At 39.1% G+C, this 21,663-nt stretch overlaps 1 long non-coding RNA gene across 1 annotated transcript in view; it reads left to right on the forward strand.

Moving 5' to 3' along the window:
- LOC123644639 overlaps window positions 1–21,663 on the forward strand; it is an 84,606-nt gene that overhangs the window by 28,454 nt on the left and 34,489 nt on the right. Inside the window, exon 2 of the long non-coding RNA XR_006737200.1 lies at window positions 9,229–9,300. This is a non-coding gene — a long non-coding RNA (uncharacterized LOC123644639). The remainder of the gene's footprint in view (window positions 1–9,228; window positions 9,301–21,663) is intronic.

Here is a 21,663-nt window from a genome sequence, read left to right on the forward strand (position 1 = left end):
CATTTCCTGTGGCTGTTAGAATTTGTTAGGTATCTTCTTCAGTTTGCTGCTTTAAAAAAAAAAATAGCAGCTCTTTTTTTTTTTTTTTTTTTCCTCTTCCCCTCCTCCCCTCCCTTAGGGCCTCAGTTTGTGTCTGTGCATAAGTCCCCGGGTCTTGGGTGTCAAATGTCAGGCCTTGTACTGAGCTGTCAAAGAGAAGAATGGGCTGAGATGATTGATGACTGGGAGGCCTGAAACCCAAACCTTCACTGCAAATGCTTCTTTTACAAAAAAGCTGGGGCTACCCACAGCGCCTATATTCAAGGTCACTTCGCATACCATTACACCCACCGCTTTAGGCTCCCAACAAGCCAGGCCATTCACACTGGGGCTGACTTGTCTCCTCAGCCTGCCTCGCTCCCTCTCTCTCCACCCCTCCTCGGCTCCCCTCACCAACCCATGGACAAATATTGGAATACTTAATCCCGATCATAAAAAAGATGAACAAAAAGATATGTTTTTTTTTTTTTCCATCTTGTTTTGTTTTGCCCTGTTTTTCTTCAGGCTACATTTGCTCTGAGAAGCCATGGACTGGAGCTTTCTGGAGCACAAGTCAGATGACAAGATTATTAATGGGAGCAGGGCAATGTCATATCTGATTTCATGCATATTCATGAAGGGAGCCACACAGCTGGGACCATGCGCTGTGGAGAGGGAAAATAAAGCGCGCTCTACCCCCACCCCAGGCATGAAGAATGTCATTGTGGAGATGAGGAGCCTGATTGGAAAAGTTTTAAGTGATTGTATCCTTTATTTTGAAAAGAGGGGGAAAGAATTTGCGAGAACAACAACAACAAAACAAGCTTTGGCTACTCTGGCCAAACTCAATAACGCAATACTGGCTTATATAGAACCTCATGCTTAAGATCACCTACGTAGAAACTCTCCAGATTGAAGTATGCAGAGAGACAACCTTTGCCAACAAAAGAAGCAAATGTGTTGAGACCAAAAAAAAAAAAAAAAAAGGCAGTTTCTTATGACAGTTAAAACATGGAATAGTCTCCCAATAAAAGATAAACTATCATTAGTTATGGATTAAACAATCTAAAATTATAAGAGGGACACATCTTAGTTGGTTACTAAGACCAGGATCAAATGTCTTTTCAGATCCAATAAAATAATTGCCAGGAAATTATCTGAAACGTTAACTCTGTAGCCCAGACAAGCAAAGAAGCTGCTGCCTGCTCCGTAGTACTCTCCTTCTGGAAGTTCCACAGGGTAGTATAGAACCTGCTGATTACGGCTAAAAGACTGACCAGAGAAGGAAGTTAATCACAAAAGTGTGATGTGCACCTAACTGGAAACAAAATAAGGTCCTCTGGAGGCACCAGTAAGAGAACAAGTGTGGGGAAGACTTGTTTTTGGCCACCCGCCTGGGCCCAACCAGCCACAGGGAGCAGAGACCAGTGAGAAGAGGCCAAATGAGAGAGGTCCCCAAACATTTCCCTCTTTCATATTTATGTAGTCATTCATTCATTCATGCATCCACACATTGATTTTACTCTGCAAATCAATCACCTTCAAAGTTCCTAATGCGTTCTTTATATAGTAAAGGACTTTTCTGAAGTTTCATCCCAAATTGCCAACTATTGGATTTAACAAGACAGTACTCCAAAAGAGGACCAGGGACCAACCCACCATGGAGTGGGGCAGACATGCTCTGAATGTTGTTTTCCTTCCTCTCCTCAATCAGAACACTCTTTATCGAAGTATATGTTGGTCTTAAAATCTCTCTCACTTCGCTTAAGAAGTTTATGAAATAGGCTATGCTGGGTGGGCTTATAGATTAGACTAAAAAGTTTAATGGCATTTAACCAACATTTATAATTCTCGACCCATACGCCAAAGAATTAATTTAAAATATGAAATAACATTGCAGAATGTTATTTATGCCTATGTTACCCATTTTAGCATAGAAAATAAATAAAATAAAAAATAAACTTAATATCAATCCATAGATAAATGATTAAGTAAATTATGGTCCATCAACTAAAACCATAAAGTGATATTTTCATATTCTGACCAATTTTTGACAGTAAACAGAACATTCTGTTCTAGGACTATTTTAGGACTATTTTTCTTAGATTTATGTAAATGGTTATTATTTCAAAATTTTTGAGTAAATATCAGTCATTGGCATAATGGGACTCACACTATATATTTATGATATTTAATATGGAGATGAAATAATAAATGTTTCTATCCACTTAATATTTCCCATATAGTGATAAAACAGGCGATGCAGGTGATAGTAACCTGAGTTCCTAAGCCATTCCCTCCCACATCTTCAGATTTCCAGTTAACTTCATCTGGGAAATACTGTGTGAGAGGAAGGGGAAGTGAAAGGAGTGGCTATTATTAATTTGTAGCTTTATAGAACTTCTTAACTAGCTCTTACTTGTGGGAGAGCATCGGTAGAACAAATAGAACATGATTTTCAATTTTTGTGTCCTTGCAAAGCAACCTCTTCTCCCCTTCGTTTTCTTACTCCAGCCACATGTCAAATGCGTAAGTCCCTTTCAAACAACAATGTGAGTCACAGGGACCCAAATTTCAGTAAACCCAAGTTCAAAGTAAGGAGTTTTGTACAGGTAATAGTTTTTTTTTTTTCTTTTAACTTTATCGAACCTATGGGTAGTAGTTAGTTAAATTGAATTAAATGATTTCTGTTAAATCCTTATTAGTAAATATTAAATATTAATGGAGTATTAGTAATACATTAGGTTTTATAGAATGCTAATACATTAGCTTTAACATAAACTATATTAAATGTGAATATTTATGTCTAATAGTGATGGGGAAATCATGGGAAAAATGTGTTCTGGGAAATCCCTTCTCCCATCCCCTTTTTCTCTCTCTTGTCATCTTTTTTTTTTTTGGATGAAAAAAGAGCACCAAAGGTATCCATATAGACACAGGTTATATATGCATAATCTCACTATGCATCACCAAAAGCCTTGGAATAAATGAAAAGGAGAAAAGAAAGAGACATTCAAGGAAGGTCTAGCAGGCCAACCCTGCTGCCTGTTGTTGGCTCTGCCCTGAGGGTGCCCCTGGTGCAGAGCCCTCCAGAAAGGGTCCCTAAGGAGGTAGGGTTTGGAGACTGTGCAAATCTTCAGGTCATGGCTGTGGACGAGGACTAGGGAGCCAGCCTGTAGGGGAGTTTGGGGCAAAGCCAGGATCCAACTTGGATATACCTGGAGGCAAGGGCAGCCAGATGCTCAGGAGGTACAAAGAATGAACAAGAATATTTGTACACCAGGGTGAGCAGAACCAGGTAGGAGGTCTGAATTGTGGCAGACAGAGAAACAGAGAAATGCCAAGGATGCTCAGGCAGAGCAAACTGGACACCAACAGCAAATGCCAAGTTGGCATCACCAAGGGAGAGGCTGGAAAATGAAAGCAGCCCATGGTCCCAGCTTGGAGCCTCTAAACTGCAGTTCTTAACCTTGGCTCCATATGAAAAACATCTGAGGAGCTTTTAAAACATACCACACTGAGGATCCACCCCAGTCTAATTAAATCAGAAACTTTATTGGTCAGAGGCCAAGAACTGATGTTTTATCAATAAAAGTTTGCAGACTTAAATTTGGGGCTAGACTTAAGCCAAGCTGCTGAGTGAGCATGAGCACCTGGCTGATATAACCAAAGGGAAGGGTCATGGTTGGCCACGGAGCTGGAGGTCACACATATGGTGGGGGCAGAAGAGACTGGATGGAGGTCTGGTCCACTGGCTCAGGTTTTATGTTGTCCCTGGTCTGCAACCTGCAGCCTGGGGGCATAGTTGCAACAATGCCTCTCATTGAACTTTTATCCATTAGCATCTTTGCTCCTCAAAATTACCATAGGAGGCAGATAGTTCCTATAGGTCCTCTAGCTACCATTGCATGAGAGGAGGAGGCAGGACTAGAATTTGAATGCAGATGTGGCTGAGAGCTAAACCCACTGTTGTACCCACTAAGCTATCCGGCATCTAAGACTGCTGGACTGTAGAGGTGAGTGTTGACTAGCTAATACCAAGGTGGTAAAATTGACCTTATAAATTTCTTGAAGGCAGATTGATCAGTTATCTCTTATATGTCTTATACTTTCACAGTGGCAATAGTCTTCAGCAATAAATGTCTGCTGATCCTTGTGAAGCTAGTAACTGCTCTATTTTGTGGCTCTTTCACATCTCAAGGAGGGGTTAACAAACTAAAATACTTAAAAATACAAGACAATTGGAGTCACAAATTATTTCCAAAACACAAACTGTTAATAATCTCATTTAGATATGTAATAGCAGTCACTTTTCTTGATAAGAAAGAGTGGCTCAAAATTCAGACTCCCAACCTCAGGATTTTTGTGGAGATTTGTTGGCATGTTTGTTTCAGGAATGGCTTCGTGAAGAGTGGTTCGCTTTAGATGGAAGTGAGATATTATCTGTTACTTATATTTATGCAGATCCAGTGTGAACTTTAAAAATTTCTGATACTCCTAAGTTCCTCAAATCCTCAGATTCCTCTGTGCTTTGCATATGAAGACTTAATAAAACCTAGATACTAGAAATCAATCACTCATAAATTGATACAATCTTTGAGAGGCAGAGCAAAGCAAAACCATGTAGTATCATAACTACCGTGTTAAATGGATAAACAGCACTCTCCTGATCCCACTATGAATATGTTAAAATAATCTGTCCTTTACATAGGCTAGTAAACTAGGATTCAGAGATGTTTATTAACTTTCACATAAAGAGTAAGTGATAGAGCTAGAATTCTAATCCAGGCTTATCTGAATCCAATGTGCAATACTGCCTCTTTGTCATTAGGGAAATTTTACTTTCTTTAAGTAAGCAAATATCTTATCCAAACAAAACTTAGTTTATAGTTTCTGTCTGAAAATTTATATGCTCTTTTGCTTCCTTCATATCATTATGGCTTATATATATATATTATGTTTAGAAGAGTGTAGCAGAGACCTTTTTATTTACTCCTCCTGCCTTCTTAGTGATGGAACAGACTGTTATCTGGACATGTGGTCATCCTATATGAATTCTACATATCCCAGCCTCCCTTGTATCCAAGTGTGGCCATGTGATTATTTCCAGACAGTGAAATGTATGTCTCCTTGTGGTATTTATTTGTATTTCCTGGGTGACTAATGGCTTTGAGCATATTTTCATGTGTTAGCCATTCTTATATTGTACTTAGTGAAGTGTGCTCAAGTATTTTGCCCATTTTTAATTAGGTTGTTTGTCTTATTATTATTGAATTGTGAATGTTTTTGTATGGTCTGTACCTGAATCTTTTGTCTCATATATGTGCTGTGAATCTTTTCTCCAAGTTTGTGACTTGCCTTTTCATTTGCATTAAGGTTACTTTTTATATGCCATAAATTTCACTAATTGCAATTGTACAACTCAATTGTTTTTAGTGAATTTGTATTATACATATGACGCATGCTGTTTTAATTCTTCCTTTTCAATCTGAATGCTTTTACTTTAGTTTTCTTCATTTTTTGCCTCATTGAATGGCTAGAATTTAGTATAATGTTGAATAGACAGTGCAAGAATGGACAGTGCTAACCTTAGAAAGAAAATTTTTAATCTTACTTCAAAAACTGTGATAGATGTCCTTTATCCAATTGAGGAAAAAATTCCCCTCAATTTTCTTTGTCCACTCATCAGTTTGTGGTTATTGGGTTGATTCCACATCTTTGCAGTTGTGAATTGTGCTGCGATAAACATTTGCATGCAGGTGTCTTTTTGATAAAATGACTTCTTTTCCTTTGGGTAAATATTCAGTAGTGGGATTGCTGGATCAAATGGTAGGTAGACTTTTGTTCTCTGAGGAATCTCCATACTGTTTTCCATAGAGGCTGTACTAATTTGCAGTCCCACCAACAGTGTATATGTGTTCCTTTCTCTCTGCATTCATGTCAGCATCTATTGTTTTTGGACTTTTTAATAAAGGCCATTCTGATTGGGGTAAAGTTATATTTCATTGTGGCTTTAATTTTCATTTTACTAATGATAAGTGATGAGCATTTTTTCATATGTTATTGGCCATTTGTCTATCTTCTTTTGAAAAACTTCTGTTCATGTCTTTTGACCACTTTTTAGTGGGATTGTTTGATTTCTGATTTGATTGAATTCTTTGTAGATTCCGGTTCTTAGTCCTTTATTGGATGTATGACCTGCAAATATTTTCTCCCATTCTGTAGGTTGTCTATTTGCTTTATTAATTATTTACTTGGCTGTGCAGAAGCTTTTTAATCCAATCAAGTCCTATTTATTTATATTTGTTGTTGTTGCAATTGCCTTTGGAGCCTTCTTCATAAATTCTTTGCCTAGGCTGATATCTAGAAGAGTTTTTTCAACATTTTCTTGCAGCATTCTTATGGTTTCATGCTTTACATTTAAGTCCTTTATCCATCTTGAATTAACTTTTGTAACTGCTGAGAGATATGGATCCTGTTTCATTCTTCTGCATGTGATAATCCAATTCTCCCAGCACCATTTATTGACTAGAGATTCTTTTCCCAGTGTATATTGTTGTCTGCACTTGTCAAAGATCAGTTGGCTGTATGTGGATGATTTTATAGCTGGGTTTTCTGTTCTGTCCCATTGGTCTATGTTTTTATTTTTGTGCCAATACCGTGCCGATTCAGTTACTATAGCTTTATCTTGACTCCTAATCTAAGCAAACCAAAGAGCAGGGAGGGGAGTTGATACCTTATGTCCCATGGGATAGATGGGCGGCAAAAACTAGTTGGAACAGTGACAAAATTAACTTTGTGTCCTTGTCCTTGGGAAACCGAAAAGAATGGACCTTAGAAGACTCTTCTGCCCAGGCTCTCTTGCAGAAGTGAGGGAGAGATTAGACCAAAGGTTTCTCATTTCCCCAAATCCCAGCCAGGTCCAGTTTCAAGGACTCGGAGCTTCCTCTCTGAGCCAGAGATGCCCAGCTCCCCCTAGTCCTCGAGTGACTGCAAAGGCACAGGGACTGCAAGCGACTGCAGCCTAGGTAATGAGATGAGAGGAGAAAGTGCCTAGCCATTACATTAAGTGGGATTCATTTTCATCATCTCAGGTTCCCTATTGTATGACATACTCTTTCACCACCTGCAAATACAGCCATATTTTAGGATACAATATAAATTATTATTAGGATACATTATAAATTATAAGCTACCATTATGTTGAACCATATGAAATTAACACTTTTTTCATAAAAAAACAGGTAAAATATAAGCAATATATGCAAATTCTTATGGTCAGCTTAAGTCATTTTCATATTCTTGTCCTCCACTAAGAAAAGAAATTCTAAAATTCCAAGTTACTACAGATTTCTGACTCTGGAGGAGTGTATTATAAATATAAAGTGTTACTTCCTAGTCACTGATATTCCACCTTATATGATTATATCTATGTTTAGCTATTCCCAATAGCAGAGAGCCAATAGTTGCATAGTACTTAGAAAAAAAAGAAAGGATATCACTACATAAAGAATTCTTTCTATTTTCATTCTTTCTACAGTCATGTCCTTACAACTGGTGTTTATTGTATTCCTCTTTGGGAATTTTATACTAAGCAGAATCCCATATTCTTAACTATGTCACTGCTTACATGACAATGGAATTATTCACTTAGTCCTTTTACATTTTCATGAACTTGATAGAACTGGATTCAATGGGTATTTTATGAGTTACTGGCCACAGCAGATTCTCCTTTAAAAAGTTGGTGTAGAAAAGCCATTTTGGTGCATGTCTCCAAATAGATAGAAATAATACAAAGATATGCAGTGGTCCTAGATGAGCCTGACTTAAATTAGATGTCGATAAGTTGGGGAGGAGGAATTAAGCAGTAACAGATTGAACTCATGCACAATTCATTCAAATGACTTGTTATATTACACTGAATGTTTTTAGTTTAAAGTGGCAAAAACCTAACTCAAACAAACAAACAGAAAAATAATTCATTGGCTTATTAACTGAAAAGTCCAAGAGAATGTCTAGCTGAATGTTCATTCAGATCCATGGACTCAAGGAATGTGTCAGAGGTCTTCCTTTGCATCCATCTCTAAGCTCTCATTTTATTTGAAGGGAAGGTCTCTTACATACAGTGAGTAAGATAGCCACCAGCCACCGCTGGCCATCTCTGGCTTACCTCCTCTTATCTTTAAAGTCCCAACATAAATAAGTATTTTTTGCTTCCAATAAGCATGAACCAATATAAGGGAAGATTCTGCTTTCCCTGGATTATGTAATATTCTCATTTCAGAGCAAATGTTAGTATCTAAGGAGATGGAGTGCTATCATTGGCCCAACCTGGGGTGTGATAGTCAAAACCTGTGGTCAGAGAGTGTGGTCAGAGGTTGTGCAGTGGCATGTATGAGGCCTCCAGGACCATATTGAGCAAAGAGGAGTGATTCACAGGCAGAGATGCTGACAGAATCTAAATAACATGTCCACCAATTGTCTTCTAATAAAGAATGTCTTTGGTGGAGTTATCATACTGTTCTTCCAGAACATATTTGTCAAATTATCTTGACAACACTACGGATAGCACAGGAATGTGATATTGGTTCCCTTAAATATAAGATTGGTTAAGATTGGTAGAAGTTATGCCTTATTTTCTAGAATTGAATCTGATACTGGAAAATATGTAAATAGGAGTATTACAAACAAAGTGTAAACCTATTCCATTAGAGGCTCAGATTTTGTATGGAAATCCAACATGGAGCTCTGCTCAAAAACAACTTTGTTATTACGGTACCATTTCAAGAGAAGGATGTTTTAATGAAGGACTCCTCGAGATGGCCCAGTACACTCCCAGTCCTTTCTCAAATTCTGCTTCACCAATTATAACCCCAAACCAATTACAGGATTTTGCAATGACATTAATTTAGACATTGCATGGACAATTATTCTTGGCAAAAGAATGAAGACAGATATTTTTATTCAAGTTGTTATCCCCCTGCTCCATAATCCTAAGCTAGTTCAGTCCACTGAGAATGCTCTGGAGCCTGTCAGATCCTTGCCAATCAACCCTGAATAGCTGAGGCTACATTGGGCTGACATCTCAAATATGGCTTTGGACTTCTGCACTCATACTAACATGAAAATTTATAAACCAACAAGAAAGTGCTCTGGACACTACTTAACTGATATCCACTCTTTTTCCATTTTTTTTTTTTTCTATCAAAGTTGAAGCTCTGGATCTGGTGGACCCAAGCCACTGCTGTTATAACTGAAGAGGACAAGCCTGTGATCAAAGAGGTATATAGGCATGGTACCATGATATTGATGAGTTCTGGAGATAGCCCCCCACAGCAAATTCCCTCAACTTAACTATTAGAAAAGCCTTTCTTCTGGTGCCATTTCACTTTACTGTGTGAAGGAAGAAAGAACTGTAAACAGCATGGCAAAATACCCAAAGGAGGGTGCAGCAGAGTCAGGCTGTGGTGTGAGCAGCCCAACACTTGGGCCATGAGACTTGGTTGGCAATATGGTTTTAGATGCATCAGGGGTTGGAAAGATGGCCATAAAGCAGTGGGTAAGGAAAGGAAGCCCCACCATGCTTCCTTCCTTACCCCACCAGGCAGGGGTAATTGGCACTCACCATCAGGAAGAGGTAGAGGCTACTTTTACACAATAGGAACAGAGAATATTAAGTTCAGTAACCATTTGGGTGCCTCTTGCTATTCTTGTGCCAAATTTTGATAGTAATGGGCAAGTGCAGCACCCATAGCCTCAGAAGTGCACGGTGCCCAGGTCTCACAACTCTTCACAAATAAAGATCTTGGTCATCCCAATCCACAGGTAAGCTACCTGGACCTGCAAAGGGGTTGTTTTAGGATGAGGGAAACAGTAGGAGAAGGAAATGGTACAGCCTCACGACTAGCTGTAGGGGTGGAGGCTTCTGTATGTCCCGTTAACTTCTTGTAAGTTTCCTCAGGAAAAATGGCCCACCAGAAGTCTGGAGAAGCTGATCCCCAAACTCATATGAAGTGAGTGGATCTTAGTAGTAGAAGGGACGGACTGTATTGGGTTCTGTGAGATGCCAGCCACACCCTTCGGGACTGAGACTCCCATACTCTCCCAGTCGTTGGGCATCCTGGTGACTCACAGCTGGCAGCTGAGAGCCTCTCTCCTCCTGGCGAGTTCTCTAGAATGAAGTGTGTCACCTCATCCAAGGTCATGTGTCCCTCCCTGGAGTAACCCACATGGAATGCGTGGTCTATGTAAAAAGCCTAGTCCCTTACCCCACTTGGGGACAACTTTACAGAGTCATTCCAACCTGGCTAAGGCCTAGGTTATGAACACATCTAATTTCTAATGTCTCCTTGTATCAAATCCAGATTCCTTCACTCCACAAAAAGTATGCCCCAGAAAACTCCCAACTCACAATCTCTGACTCAGAGTCACCTTCCTGGGTACCCTGACTTGTGACATAATATTTAGCTCCGAATAAGCACTACACTCTTACTAGCTATCATTACATAATTGGGAAAACTGGACTTCTCCAAGCAGAAAATAACTTAATTCTCTCTAATCATTTGCTCTGAAGGCTGGCCACTGCTCACTCCTCGATGAACTATCAGGCAGATCTTTAGGTTTTCTAGTTCTCTTTTGTCATAAAAGTGTTATTTTAGTAAGTAAAATGGTCATCCTTCCTCTGAGTCCTCTTACCTCCCTAGGTGGTATTCCTTTCAGAAGGATCCAGAAAACTCCCCCACAAAGGGCTCATCCCAGAGGTCTGCAGCAGTCACAGAATAGCCCTGTCTTTGCCTTAGACATCTCCAGGTCATGGTGAGGCCCCATCAAATTCTAAGAAACAAGATACTTGAAGGTTTTTACTCACTAGGTCAAAGATAAGAAAAATGCCTCTGTCCACACTCTCTGAAGACATGCTCCTCCTCTGCCTGGGCAATCTCTATTCTCGGGGTCTGGTAGTGGTTTTTCAGTAATGCTGGCAGCACATGTTTTGGCACATCCTGCCATGGCAGTCCAACTTTTCCTCTTATGCTAGGAGAGTTCTTGGAATGTTTTACTTTTCTCAACAATTGGGGTCTTGGCCCCAAAAGAGACAGAAAAGTCCCTCTTTGACACCCAGCTACATTTATCATTAACAACAATTATATGTCAAGGAAAATGTCTTCTCTTTTCTATAACAAATGCCACTCTTGTTATTTACTTGAGAATTAATATATAAAAAATTGTTAACAAATAATTCCAAGATGATATATATCCCATCTGGTTTTTTGGACTGAATGTATAATAAAATGTAGATTGGAAATGAATTATCTCTTACAATATAAGAATTAGGTAAAAATATGCTTTCATGGACTGATTGGCAGTTTGGGGATTTGTAATCTTTCTTTATCTCTGTCTGACCTTCTCCCACACACGTACACAAACACAGGCACACACAGAAATAAACAACTAGTTAATTTGTTTTATGAATGTTATAATTTGCTTCTAAACTATGAGCTACAGGATGTTACCGACAGGCACTTTTCCACAAATAAAATATTATGGGTACAGATAGATTATTTTATTACCAATAAACTTAAAGAAGAATTAAACAGGACAAATGGGATATTTTTCCTGTATTTTCCTTTTCTAGTTTTGGGTTTTGAATCAGTAGATACAACTTGCTCTAATGTATACAAACTATAATGGGATGAATACAGCTTTACCAATCTATTGAAGCTCATTGCATAATTATATTTTCACACTGCTTATTAACTTACATATTTACATCGCTGTTTTAAGCTTCTTCCCTTTAATCAATAGTACATTCATTAATCAATCACTGATAGACATAAAGTGAATTAGTCTAAGAATAAAAACAGTTTGCTTGCCTACTATAACCACCTAAGTATCTCAGGACATCTAAGTCATGGAGGTGAAGTGACAACTCACATGCAGCATTATCTGAGATCCATCAATTCCAGAAATGCTCGACTTTCAAGTCACTGTGGTAGGCTCTCTAAGCATGCCATCTTTAGAGAGGTAATATTTTGATATTTTAGTTATTGCTTTAAAGTAGACATTAAAACGGACCTCACTGCTGCCTGTAAAGGCAGGGTGCGTTTGGTGACCTTTGGTGAACCCCTGGGATACACTGCAGAAGATGGAGGGGAAACTTTAAAGGAATTTCCAGCAGGATAAGGCATGATCAGATTTGCCACATTGTAATGAATGGATGAAAGTTCAGGGTGAGGGGACAGGGATGGATTGGAAGATGGAAGGAGAATTAAGAGATTATTGCAACATTGAGGAAGAGACAGTAATGACCTGAACTAGGATAGGACAGTGAGGACTGGGAGAACTGCACAGATTCTAAACATTGTGGAAAGGATACCTATGTCTTTGGCGATTGCTTGCTTGTGGAGGGTAAGGGTGAGGAAGGGGACACAGAGTATCTCAAAGTCTGGTATGGGTCACAGATTAGATATGTTGTCACTCATGGAGATAAGGAAGACAGGAAGAAAAATAGGTTTTTGTAGGGAAAGATAATTTCAGTTTGAGGTATTTTCAGTTTGGGGTATTCATGGATAAATTCAAGGAGCTGTATCCCCTAAGGGATTTTCTCCAGAACACTGGAGAGAATACCGGGAATCATTGCATCTGAGGATCTGAGGTTGGAAGCCTGTGAAGCATCACCATATGAAATACTCATCAGCAGCTTGTCACTACTCTCCTGACATAATAGTCATCTTTTATATCAATTTGGAGGTTGTAACTTAAATGTTAAATTCTGTCAGCATGTGTTCATTATCTATCCCAACCAATATGCAAAAACAATGGGAATTAAACAACACTTTAAAAAGTTCGATCACCTGTATCTTACTGCACCTCTTGAAAATAAGAACCATGTCACTAGCCTTTGTTAAAATACCCTGTTAAAACTAACTCTTTCAATTCTTTAATAAACTCTTTAGGCTATTTTAAAAATTCTCCATTTATTCCAAACTGATTAAATTAATAAAAATGAGCAAAAAATGAGAGTTTGGGCAAAATTTTGTGGCGAGACCAAACTGTAGAGCTCAGTGGCATGTCACATTTTTCTAGCATGCTCAAGTACACGCTGATGCTATTGCTAAATATAAAATCCTATAATAATTTTCTGTATTTTAGGCTACTGGATCATTTCTGCAATCAGTCGAGTACTGGATAATTTAAAGCACTAAAAAATGCCACTTTTCTCCCGCTGATAAAACCAAAGAAAAATCCGCTGATAGAGATTCTGACAGTGTGAAGAACATGACAGGGAGATCAGAAAAGAGGAAACAGCATGTTAATGACATTCAATATTCTCCCTGTGTCAAGTCATCAGCATTTTTATTGCCACTATTTCTCAGCATACACTATTAGAATTTATTGAGTCAATCTGTCTCCATCACCTGTGATATAATATATTTTATTCAATAAGATATGAAATAATATTTATCTTTCAACTCCAATGACTGGCTTTCAGGACAATAACTGCTTATCAACCAAGCGTTACAAGAGTAGGAGAAGTTGTACATTTTAATATCTGACCTGAGGGTTGTCATTTTAGCATCTCTACATTTGGTATTAAGAAAGATGCAGTCTTCAATCCAAGAAATAACTCAGATTCAATAGTTATGGCAAATGATGGTATCAAATCATATTTTAAAGCTCTAGCATGATGAAATATATTGCAAGAAGTTGGAGAAGGAAAAGAATCGACCCTGAAGTTGACTCTAAGACATAGTTGAACTTGGTTCTCTCCATTCCAGAAATAAAATTCAAGTTCAGAACTAAACTCATTCATCTCATAAGAAATATGGGAAGGGAAAATGGGTGTTTTTTTAAAAAAATGTCTCAAATAGCCCTTATTTAAAATTGAGATAGAAATGAATCTGTAAGTTATGTTCTCAAGTTGTCTGTCCGAATCTGGGGGCATTCAGGTCTGTACATTGCATCTCTGCTTTTCCATGTCACAATGTCCTTTATGTTTCATGCCAACCATTCAGAAGGAGAACTTCACCACTGGTGGCTGCTTGGTTCTTTGGAGGGAGGTGTATGAGTTTTAACAAGCCAAGCAATAGAGTCAATCAAGTTCTCAACTTTCTGCACAGTTCGGCCCCCTGTTGGTCACTCACCTCAGGTAATTTTGAAAAAGACAGAATCGACGCTTTTATTCTCCTATGTGCTTTGATAAACATTTATTTCATATCCGCTTCTTCCCAGCTTTCTCCTCAGAAATCCCATGTCAACGTGTGACAAAGAAGTGTCACAGCACTGACAGGATTGAGTTGGTATTTGGTGGTTTCACCTCAGGCACGACAGGGTCCCGAACTCCTGCTGGTAAAAAGCACTAATTCATCTGCTGTTAGCTGTACTCACCAGGAAGTCTCTGCTCCTAGTCAGAGAGCACAAAAGTGCACAGAAGCTACATCCTGTCAGGCAGTTTAATGCTTGATCATGTCAACTATTGCTGACCTGCATGAGTGGTCAGGCGGCAGGTAAAATACAGGAATATTCGCCTACCAACAAGTACATGTCATCTCAGCACGCGTTGTGTTGACACCCATGTGTGCCCAATGCAGCCATCTTTACTACTCCCTGCCTCCCTCTGGTTTTCACCGTAGCTTGAGTTTTGTTACAATAATACAAATTCCCAAAGTCAACGTTCTCTGCCTCTACCCACACGTGCTTATTTATTTATTTACTGCATATTAGAAGAAAGTAAAAAAAAAAAAATTGCATGTTGAAGTCATCATATTTGAATTCATAAAACAGAGTAGAACACTGCTTGTTGGTTCATTTATTTACGTGTTACTGCACAGGAAGAGGGAGACGGGAAGGAGGAGGTGTGGTTAGGAGAGATCATGCATTAACCCCATTGGGAATTGCTCTAAGTGTGGGTTTTGTGTATCCTACTTATAGCTTCTTAGAGTTCCCATTTTAAAAGCACCTCCTTTCTTTACTTTGGCACCACACAAGACAGTAACAATAGGATTAAAAGGAGTGTATCTGGTTTAAGATTTGTCTTGACGCTTTCCTGAAGCCAAAAGAAGGTGTTATATTCCTGGCTTAGCGAGAGAGAGCCTGGCACAGAAAACCTCAGCCTCAAATCCTTGGCCGTCGTCCATAGATTTGAGGTTGCTTTGCTTTGTGTACATCTTTGTGTATTGGTGGTGAAGAGGGAGGTGCTAGAAATGCTGTGGGACTTTGGAAAAAGTGAATGGAGTTGGGACACCTGATAAAGAGATATGTGGGTTTCGATAAAATCCTGATTTTTGTGTTCAGGCTTCAGAGCTAGACAGTCCTATGGACCAATGTCAGCTCTACCAATCTGAATGCGTCTCACTGTGGGCAAGTACTTCAGCCGCGAGGCCCTTGACTTATCTCTAGAGGGGAGAAGAACATATATGTCAAGGAAGCTACATGAGGAAGTATAAACAAAGTATATGGGGCAGTGACTGTTCATTATGCAATACATGTTGGTTTCCCTTTTTAATGATGTGGCTTCTTACTTTATACCCTGATAGAACTGCACCTGGGAAAATGACAATGTGATATCTATTCCCGCTACAAAAGTGTTGAGCGATGTGAGAGCCTCCTTCACCCATAGGCTTTCCCATAGAGAATTCATTGCAAACCTTCTCTCCCATTAAATAGAATTACACTTTGTTAGACCACATGTCCTGATTGGATGTTCAAACTCTGTTGTTTTATGAATTCCACATGACACCCTTTGTTGTGTATATGAAAATGAACAATCCAACTAAGTGTCAAGACCAAAGTCAGCCCTCAATTGTGCACATAGCCCTAACAGAATGATAGTTTATTGAATATTCATTTAATGATTTATTGGTAACTTACAAAATGCCAGACATTGTTCTAGATGCTGGGGATACAGAAGCAAAGAAGATGTGAAAAGTCCCTGAACTTCAGAGCTCATATCCCAGTGAGTGATGGAAGCAAACTAATTACCAATGCCTACATGAAACACTGTCTGGTAGTGAGGAAATTCGCAGAAGAAAATCAAGACAGGGTAATGGGATAGTCAGTAAAGGAGGTAAGGGGCTATTATAGGCAGGAAGGGGCAAGGAAGTCCTCTCTGAGGAGCTAAAGTATCTAAGCAGAGATCTTAATGAACTGAAGGAGAGATCCAGGCAACACTTTGGAGGAGAATATTTCAGAAAGATAGAGCAAACCAACTTGACATGTGAGAAGCTGGAGGTTGAGAGAGCCAACGTAGGAGGAGAAGATATTAGACAAGCAGGATGTGGGTTTCAGAGGCCATCAGGAACCAGGGAATGTCAGGTGCTGTAGACTGGGTTAGAGTTTGGATTTTATCCAGTGAGATGAAGCCATTGCCAGGTTCAGAAACTGAGAATGCTGTTATCTGTTTTATATGTTACAAAAATTACTCTGCCCACCCTGTGTAGAACTGACTGTCAGGGAGCAACAGTGGGCATTGTTTTAAGCATTGTTTTAAGCTTTGTTTACTTTAAGCATTGTTTACTCAATGCAGTGTGATTCAGTGGTAAGCATGACAGTGACATTTCTCCCAACTCTAGGCAAGATACCAATCTTTGAGGCTCAGTGTTGTCACACATAAATTGGGAGGAAGACTGCCCATCTAACAGGGCTATTCTGAGTATATAATGAAGGGCATATGTGGAATGCCTGGTGGTGTGTCTGGAAAATAGTAGGTGCTCAAAAATGTTAATTCCCCCTTGCTCCTCACTTCAAGACTCTTCCATCAATTATTCTGTTACTCAAGGATAGTTAGCCTTTACCATAGGCAAGGTGCTTTGTGGTCATTGCAGAGGTTAGGGGATCTCACTTCCTACCCTGGGAGGACTCACAGCCCAGCAAGCTTGGTGGCAGGTAATGCGGAAAAGTAGCAGGACAGATCACTGTTAATGAACCACAGTAATTGCTAACTATCAAATGATGCATGGAGTGAGTTCTGGAGAAATTCAATAGAAAAAGCGTGGCCATGCTGGAGTTGCCAGGGCTGGTTTCCAGGACCTTGCAAACCTCAGAGCAGCAGGTAAGGACAGGAGAGTTGAGGATCACCTTGAGTCCACATGTGGAGCAACAGAAGATACTCAGTGAACAAGGAGTAGGCGATTTATCTGAAAGAAAGTATAACATTGAGAATGGTGGAAGATAATGTTGGAAAGGTATGATGCCTTTAGGCTGTAGATACAAGATGAAGGTGTTTTGTCTTTATACTCCATGACCAGCAACTCCCAACACTGGGAAAAAACGTCTTGCGTCAGAATCCATCTGTATTTTGACCAGCTGAGATGAAGGTACCAATTGATCTCAAGAGCCACAACATGAGGTCTTTATTCCATCACTCGTGATGTGATATCTTTGATTCTGAAATCTTTTAGTTACACATGGAGTAGCCATATGCAAGAGGCTGGGCTGTATGGTCAGAGAAGGCTAAGGAGTAGAGCAGGTAGAAAGCACATAAATGCGAGAGGGGAAGGTGCTGCCTGACTCCAAAGCCCAGTGTTTGGTGAACTACAGTGAAGAACGCACAGCCACAGGACCTTATGATGGAGTTTTAACACAAGAAATGGTTATCACTTATGAAATTGTCAGTGATGAAGAGAATAGCCAAACTATACTTTGTTTAATTTCTTAGATGCACATTATCCACCACTAGGTCAAAAATGCCATTGTGGTTTCTCCTAACAGAAACTTCAAAAGGCTATGTGCTTCTGGACCAACATCCACCTATTAATAGGTGTCTGGAAAATCCATTCTCTGCTATATTTGTTAATAAATCTTAGTAAAGCATGAATTATAAAGAAATGCAATGTCTTAGCTAAAAGAAATCAATAATGCTTTTAAACACAAACTCATTAGTATTAAAGATTATTCCCATTTTTCATTATATTGAGAAAGAAAGAAAATGATAATCATATCAATGCATGCCATCCATTGAACTAACATGATGTTAAATGCATTGTCTAAAAAATTTAAATGTCCCATACAAATCAGACATTATTTATTTATTTACTACCCTTCTTCTCAGCAATTCTTGCCCCACATAGACACAATTTTTCCAAAGAATATTAAAATAGCTTATACAATATGCATAAAATATACTAAGACAAAATAGATAAGTAAAAAAATCAGAGAGACATATATTACTATTAAAAATAATATGTCATATAAATGATAAAAGGAACAATTCATATATCATGTTCTTTGGTGGCTGCTTTTCATCCTATAATCTAAATGTACTCTATAGATACGACCCTATTAATAGTCCTGTTATATTTTCCCAGGTCATTAGCTTTAGAGAAAATTAATATTCAGCCAAATATCAAGTAACTTGAGATTGCTATAGAAATAAGCAATATTCTAGAAAACAGTTTTCTATCTTTTAGACCATTTACTGATATTTTTGCTGGTGCATATAAGTGAGAATTATGGTAATACTACTTAATAACAACAACAACAAACTAGCTGGAGTATTGTCTGTGCATGCCAACTTAGACCCAGTAATATTCACACATATTCACATATATTCACACATATACATATGCTTGTGTTTCAGTATGCATAGATATTTAATACATGTTTACTTGCTTCATGTAGAGAGACAAAGATCTCCCCAGAAGGTAGCTATGGAAGGAGACTATCACATTTCTCAGTTCTTGCAGTGTGCAAGCCAGTACTGCCCCAGGACAACTAGACGAGTGGATTTTTGTCAAGGAGGATTTTAACACTGTGTGGCAGCTATTTGTCCTTACCTGTGACCACACCCCAAGGTAATTGTAACAAGCACTGGATTCCTTACAGGTAAAGGTGTGAGGGGGAGGTTATCCATGCCACCTGAGGAAAGGAGCAAGGAGTATGGAGATGGAGTTGATACCTTTACAAGGAATGTAGATATACAAAGTGATCCACTGCCAATCCACTGCTTATTTATCCAATCAAAGAATAAAAACAGCAGAAGTCCCTCAAGAAAGAAAAATATAATTTTTAAAAAGCATCCTAAAATTTTAGGGGTGGATTTTGCATTCAAAGTGAATTTCACTTTGAATATGTATTACAGAGGATTGAGATTTTTCTTCCCTCTTTTGCAAGGTGGTCTTCAAAAAAGCAAATTTCATTAACAAACCATGGATATAAAATATGAAGTCAAGATCACCTACTGCAGAGGAGAAGCCAAACATCACTAAAAAGGATTAGTTTCTTTCAATGTCTAGAAATTTTTCATGGAAGACCTTGGCTGGCCTTTTGATATTAAAACTTCCTAACAAGTATTACACAGGAGTTTTAAATTAGAACTTGCTGTCACCGAGACAGTTACGAACTGTTAAATATGTCCTTTCTAGGCTAAGCTCTTGTAAAGTATGCACATGGCTATGGCCAAGAGACTCCCTGACAAGTAGCAGGGTGCAGTCACAGAGATGTTTGGAAGCTGCCTGCAAGGCCCTGCAGGTGGCCCTGGGGGTGTGCTTGTGTGTGTGTGTGTGTGTGTGTGTGTGTGTGTGTGTGTGTGTTCAAAATAAGCTATACTTCTCTGCTTCTCAAATCACATACTTCCCTCCAGTGAAAACTTCTAGTAAAAGAAATGCATGTTGTATTTTTTAATGATAATTATAAGCCAAAGAGTGATTTTTTCATACTTACTTTTCATCCATTGCACTAATTAAATATTGGGTTTTCTCACATAGCAAAAACAAAAAATCATTTTCTCCCATTGTTATCCATAAGGTAGAGCCTCATAATTTTACTGATCATGAAAAATATGAGTCATCCTTTAAAGAATTATTTTCCTTTTATCATTATTTTTCACAAAACAGAAAAGTAATATATGAGGTCAGCGGCCACATCATAGAAAGGGAGGGGGGAGGGGAGAAGAGAAAGAACACTCAACCTTCCACTTCTTTTTTATTCCCATGTTTCATTTAGTTTATTTGATAATATTTTCCACAGCAAGAGTCTCCTCCGAGAGCTTGTTCTGGAGGTTGCGAAATGGACTCCGTGTTCTCCTATCTGACCAGTAGAGCCCGTAATTAGTACTTAATTATAGTTTATATGGCCACTTTGGCCAGAAAGAAAAGAGCAGCTTTGTTACAGTCAATGAAGTATTTAAGGCTATGCCCAGGATAAGGATGGGTTTATTAAACACTTGGGTAAGCAATAATAAACACACATTGATTGCGCAACTTGATAGATTTCTTTTATGTGCTGCTTACAAAAAAAAAAAAAAATCCAGGTGGAATTGAAAATAACTAGAAACCCTGTTTGAATATACTAATAGTACCCAATTCCCTGCAAGGCCAACAGAATAACAGAAACTTAATCCCTCTCTCCAAGAAAAACTGCCTTTCCAAAAACGAGATATTCCTGGTTTATGCTGACTTTGACAAAAAGGATAGGCACAGCTTATATTATATACTAACAGGTGATATGTCTTAAGAGCCAGGCCTGGGCTCAGCACTTTACTTGTGGATAAAGGTTAAAGAAGTTGCCCAAGGTCACAGAGAAAGGATTCAAATCAAGGAAGTTATGTTTTACAACAGGAGCACTTAAATTCTAAATTGATAAATTTACTCTCTTCAGACCAAGAAAGATGCTGCTTTTGTGGACATTCCCCTTTTATTACTATTTTTTTTAATTTACCCTTTGCTGACATTTCTTCCAAGATGGAACCCATCTTGGGAGACAGCATCCCCCTCTCACTCTGGAAGCTGGAGAGACTGGCTACTCATTTCCCCACCATTCCCTGCAGCGAGGGCACCGGCATGTGTCTAGGGGCCAGCCAATGGCATCCGGGACTTGAGTCGTGAGGCAGTGATACTCACAGAGGGAACAGAGGACCATTCATGTTGGCAGCAGTGGACGCAGTGGCAGCAACAACCAGTTTCCTGGGGTAGAGGGAGCCAAGGTGCCGGCAATGGCATTGAGGGGCAGCAGACAGTTGGGGGTGGGGGGTATGGCAATGTGCTGTAGCATTTGTGCTCATCAGGGCAAGAGCAATGTCTTTTCAAGCCTGACTTCTTTTAGCTTCTGTGCTTTTAATGCCTGCTTCTCCATTCTCCCCATTTCTCTGGTGACTTAAAAATAATGTGTTTCCTATTTAAAACTACCAGAGTTGGTTTGTTGCTTGCAACTGAGATCTCTGGTAAACACTTGATGATAATATGATATGTTCATTTATTTTAGCGTTCAGCACAATAATTGAGGCTGCTACATTTTGTAGAATAAAGAGAATTTCAATATTTTGAGTTTGCAGAGTGACATTTAAAGTTTTATCATTCCTGTACTGCATCTTGCCCCCGGGAATGCCACTCAATACGTGCATGGATAAAGGCAAGCACTTTGCACCCACTTCTTCTGAGCCTACACACCCTCCATCAGGGGTGAGAAAAGGACATTTACATTGTCATAATTTTTAATGTTCTCCTGGGATCATTGCTCAAGACAGAGAGTTTAAAAAATGGAACTGGATAACACAAAATACAACCACCTCCTTTCTTTCTTAACCCGCACTTTTTTTAGTACTTAAAAGTAGTCACCAGGCCGGGCGCGGTGGCTCACGCCTGTAATCCTAGCTCTGGGAGGCCGAGGCGGGTGGATCGCTCGAGGTCAGGAGTTCGAGACCAGCCTGAGCAA

The sequence above is a fragment of the Lemur catta genome, chromosome 9 (genome assembly GCF_020740605.2).
Source record: "Lemur catta isolate mLemCat1 chromosome 9, mLemCat1.pri, whole genome shotgun sequence".
Taxonomy (NCBI): Eukaryota; Metazoa; Chordata; class Mammalia; order Primates; family Lemuridae; genus Lemur; species Lemur catta.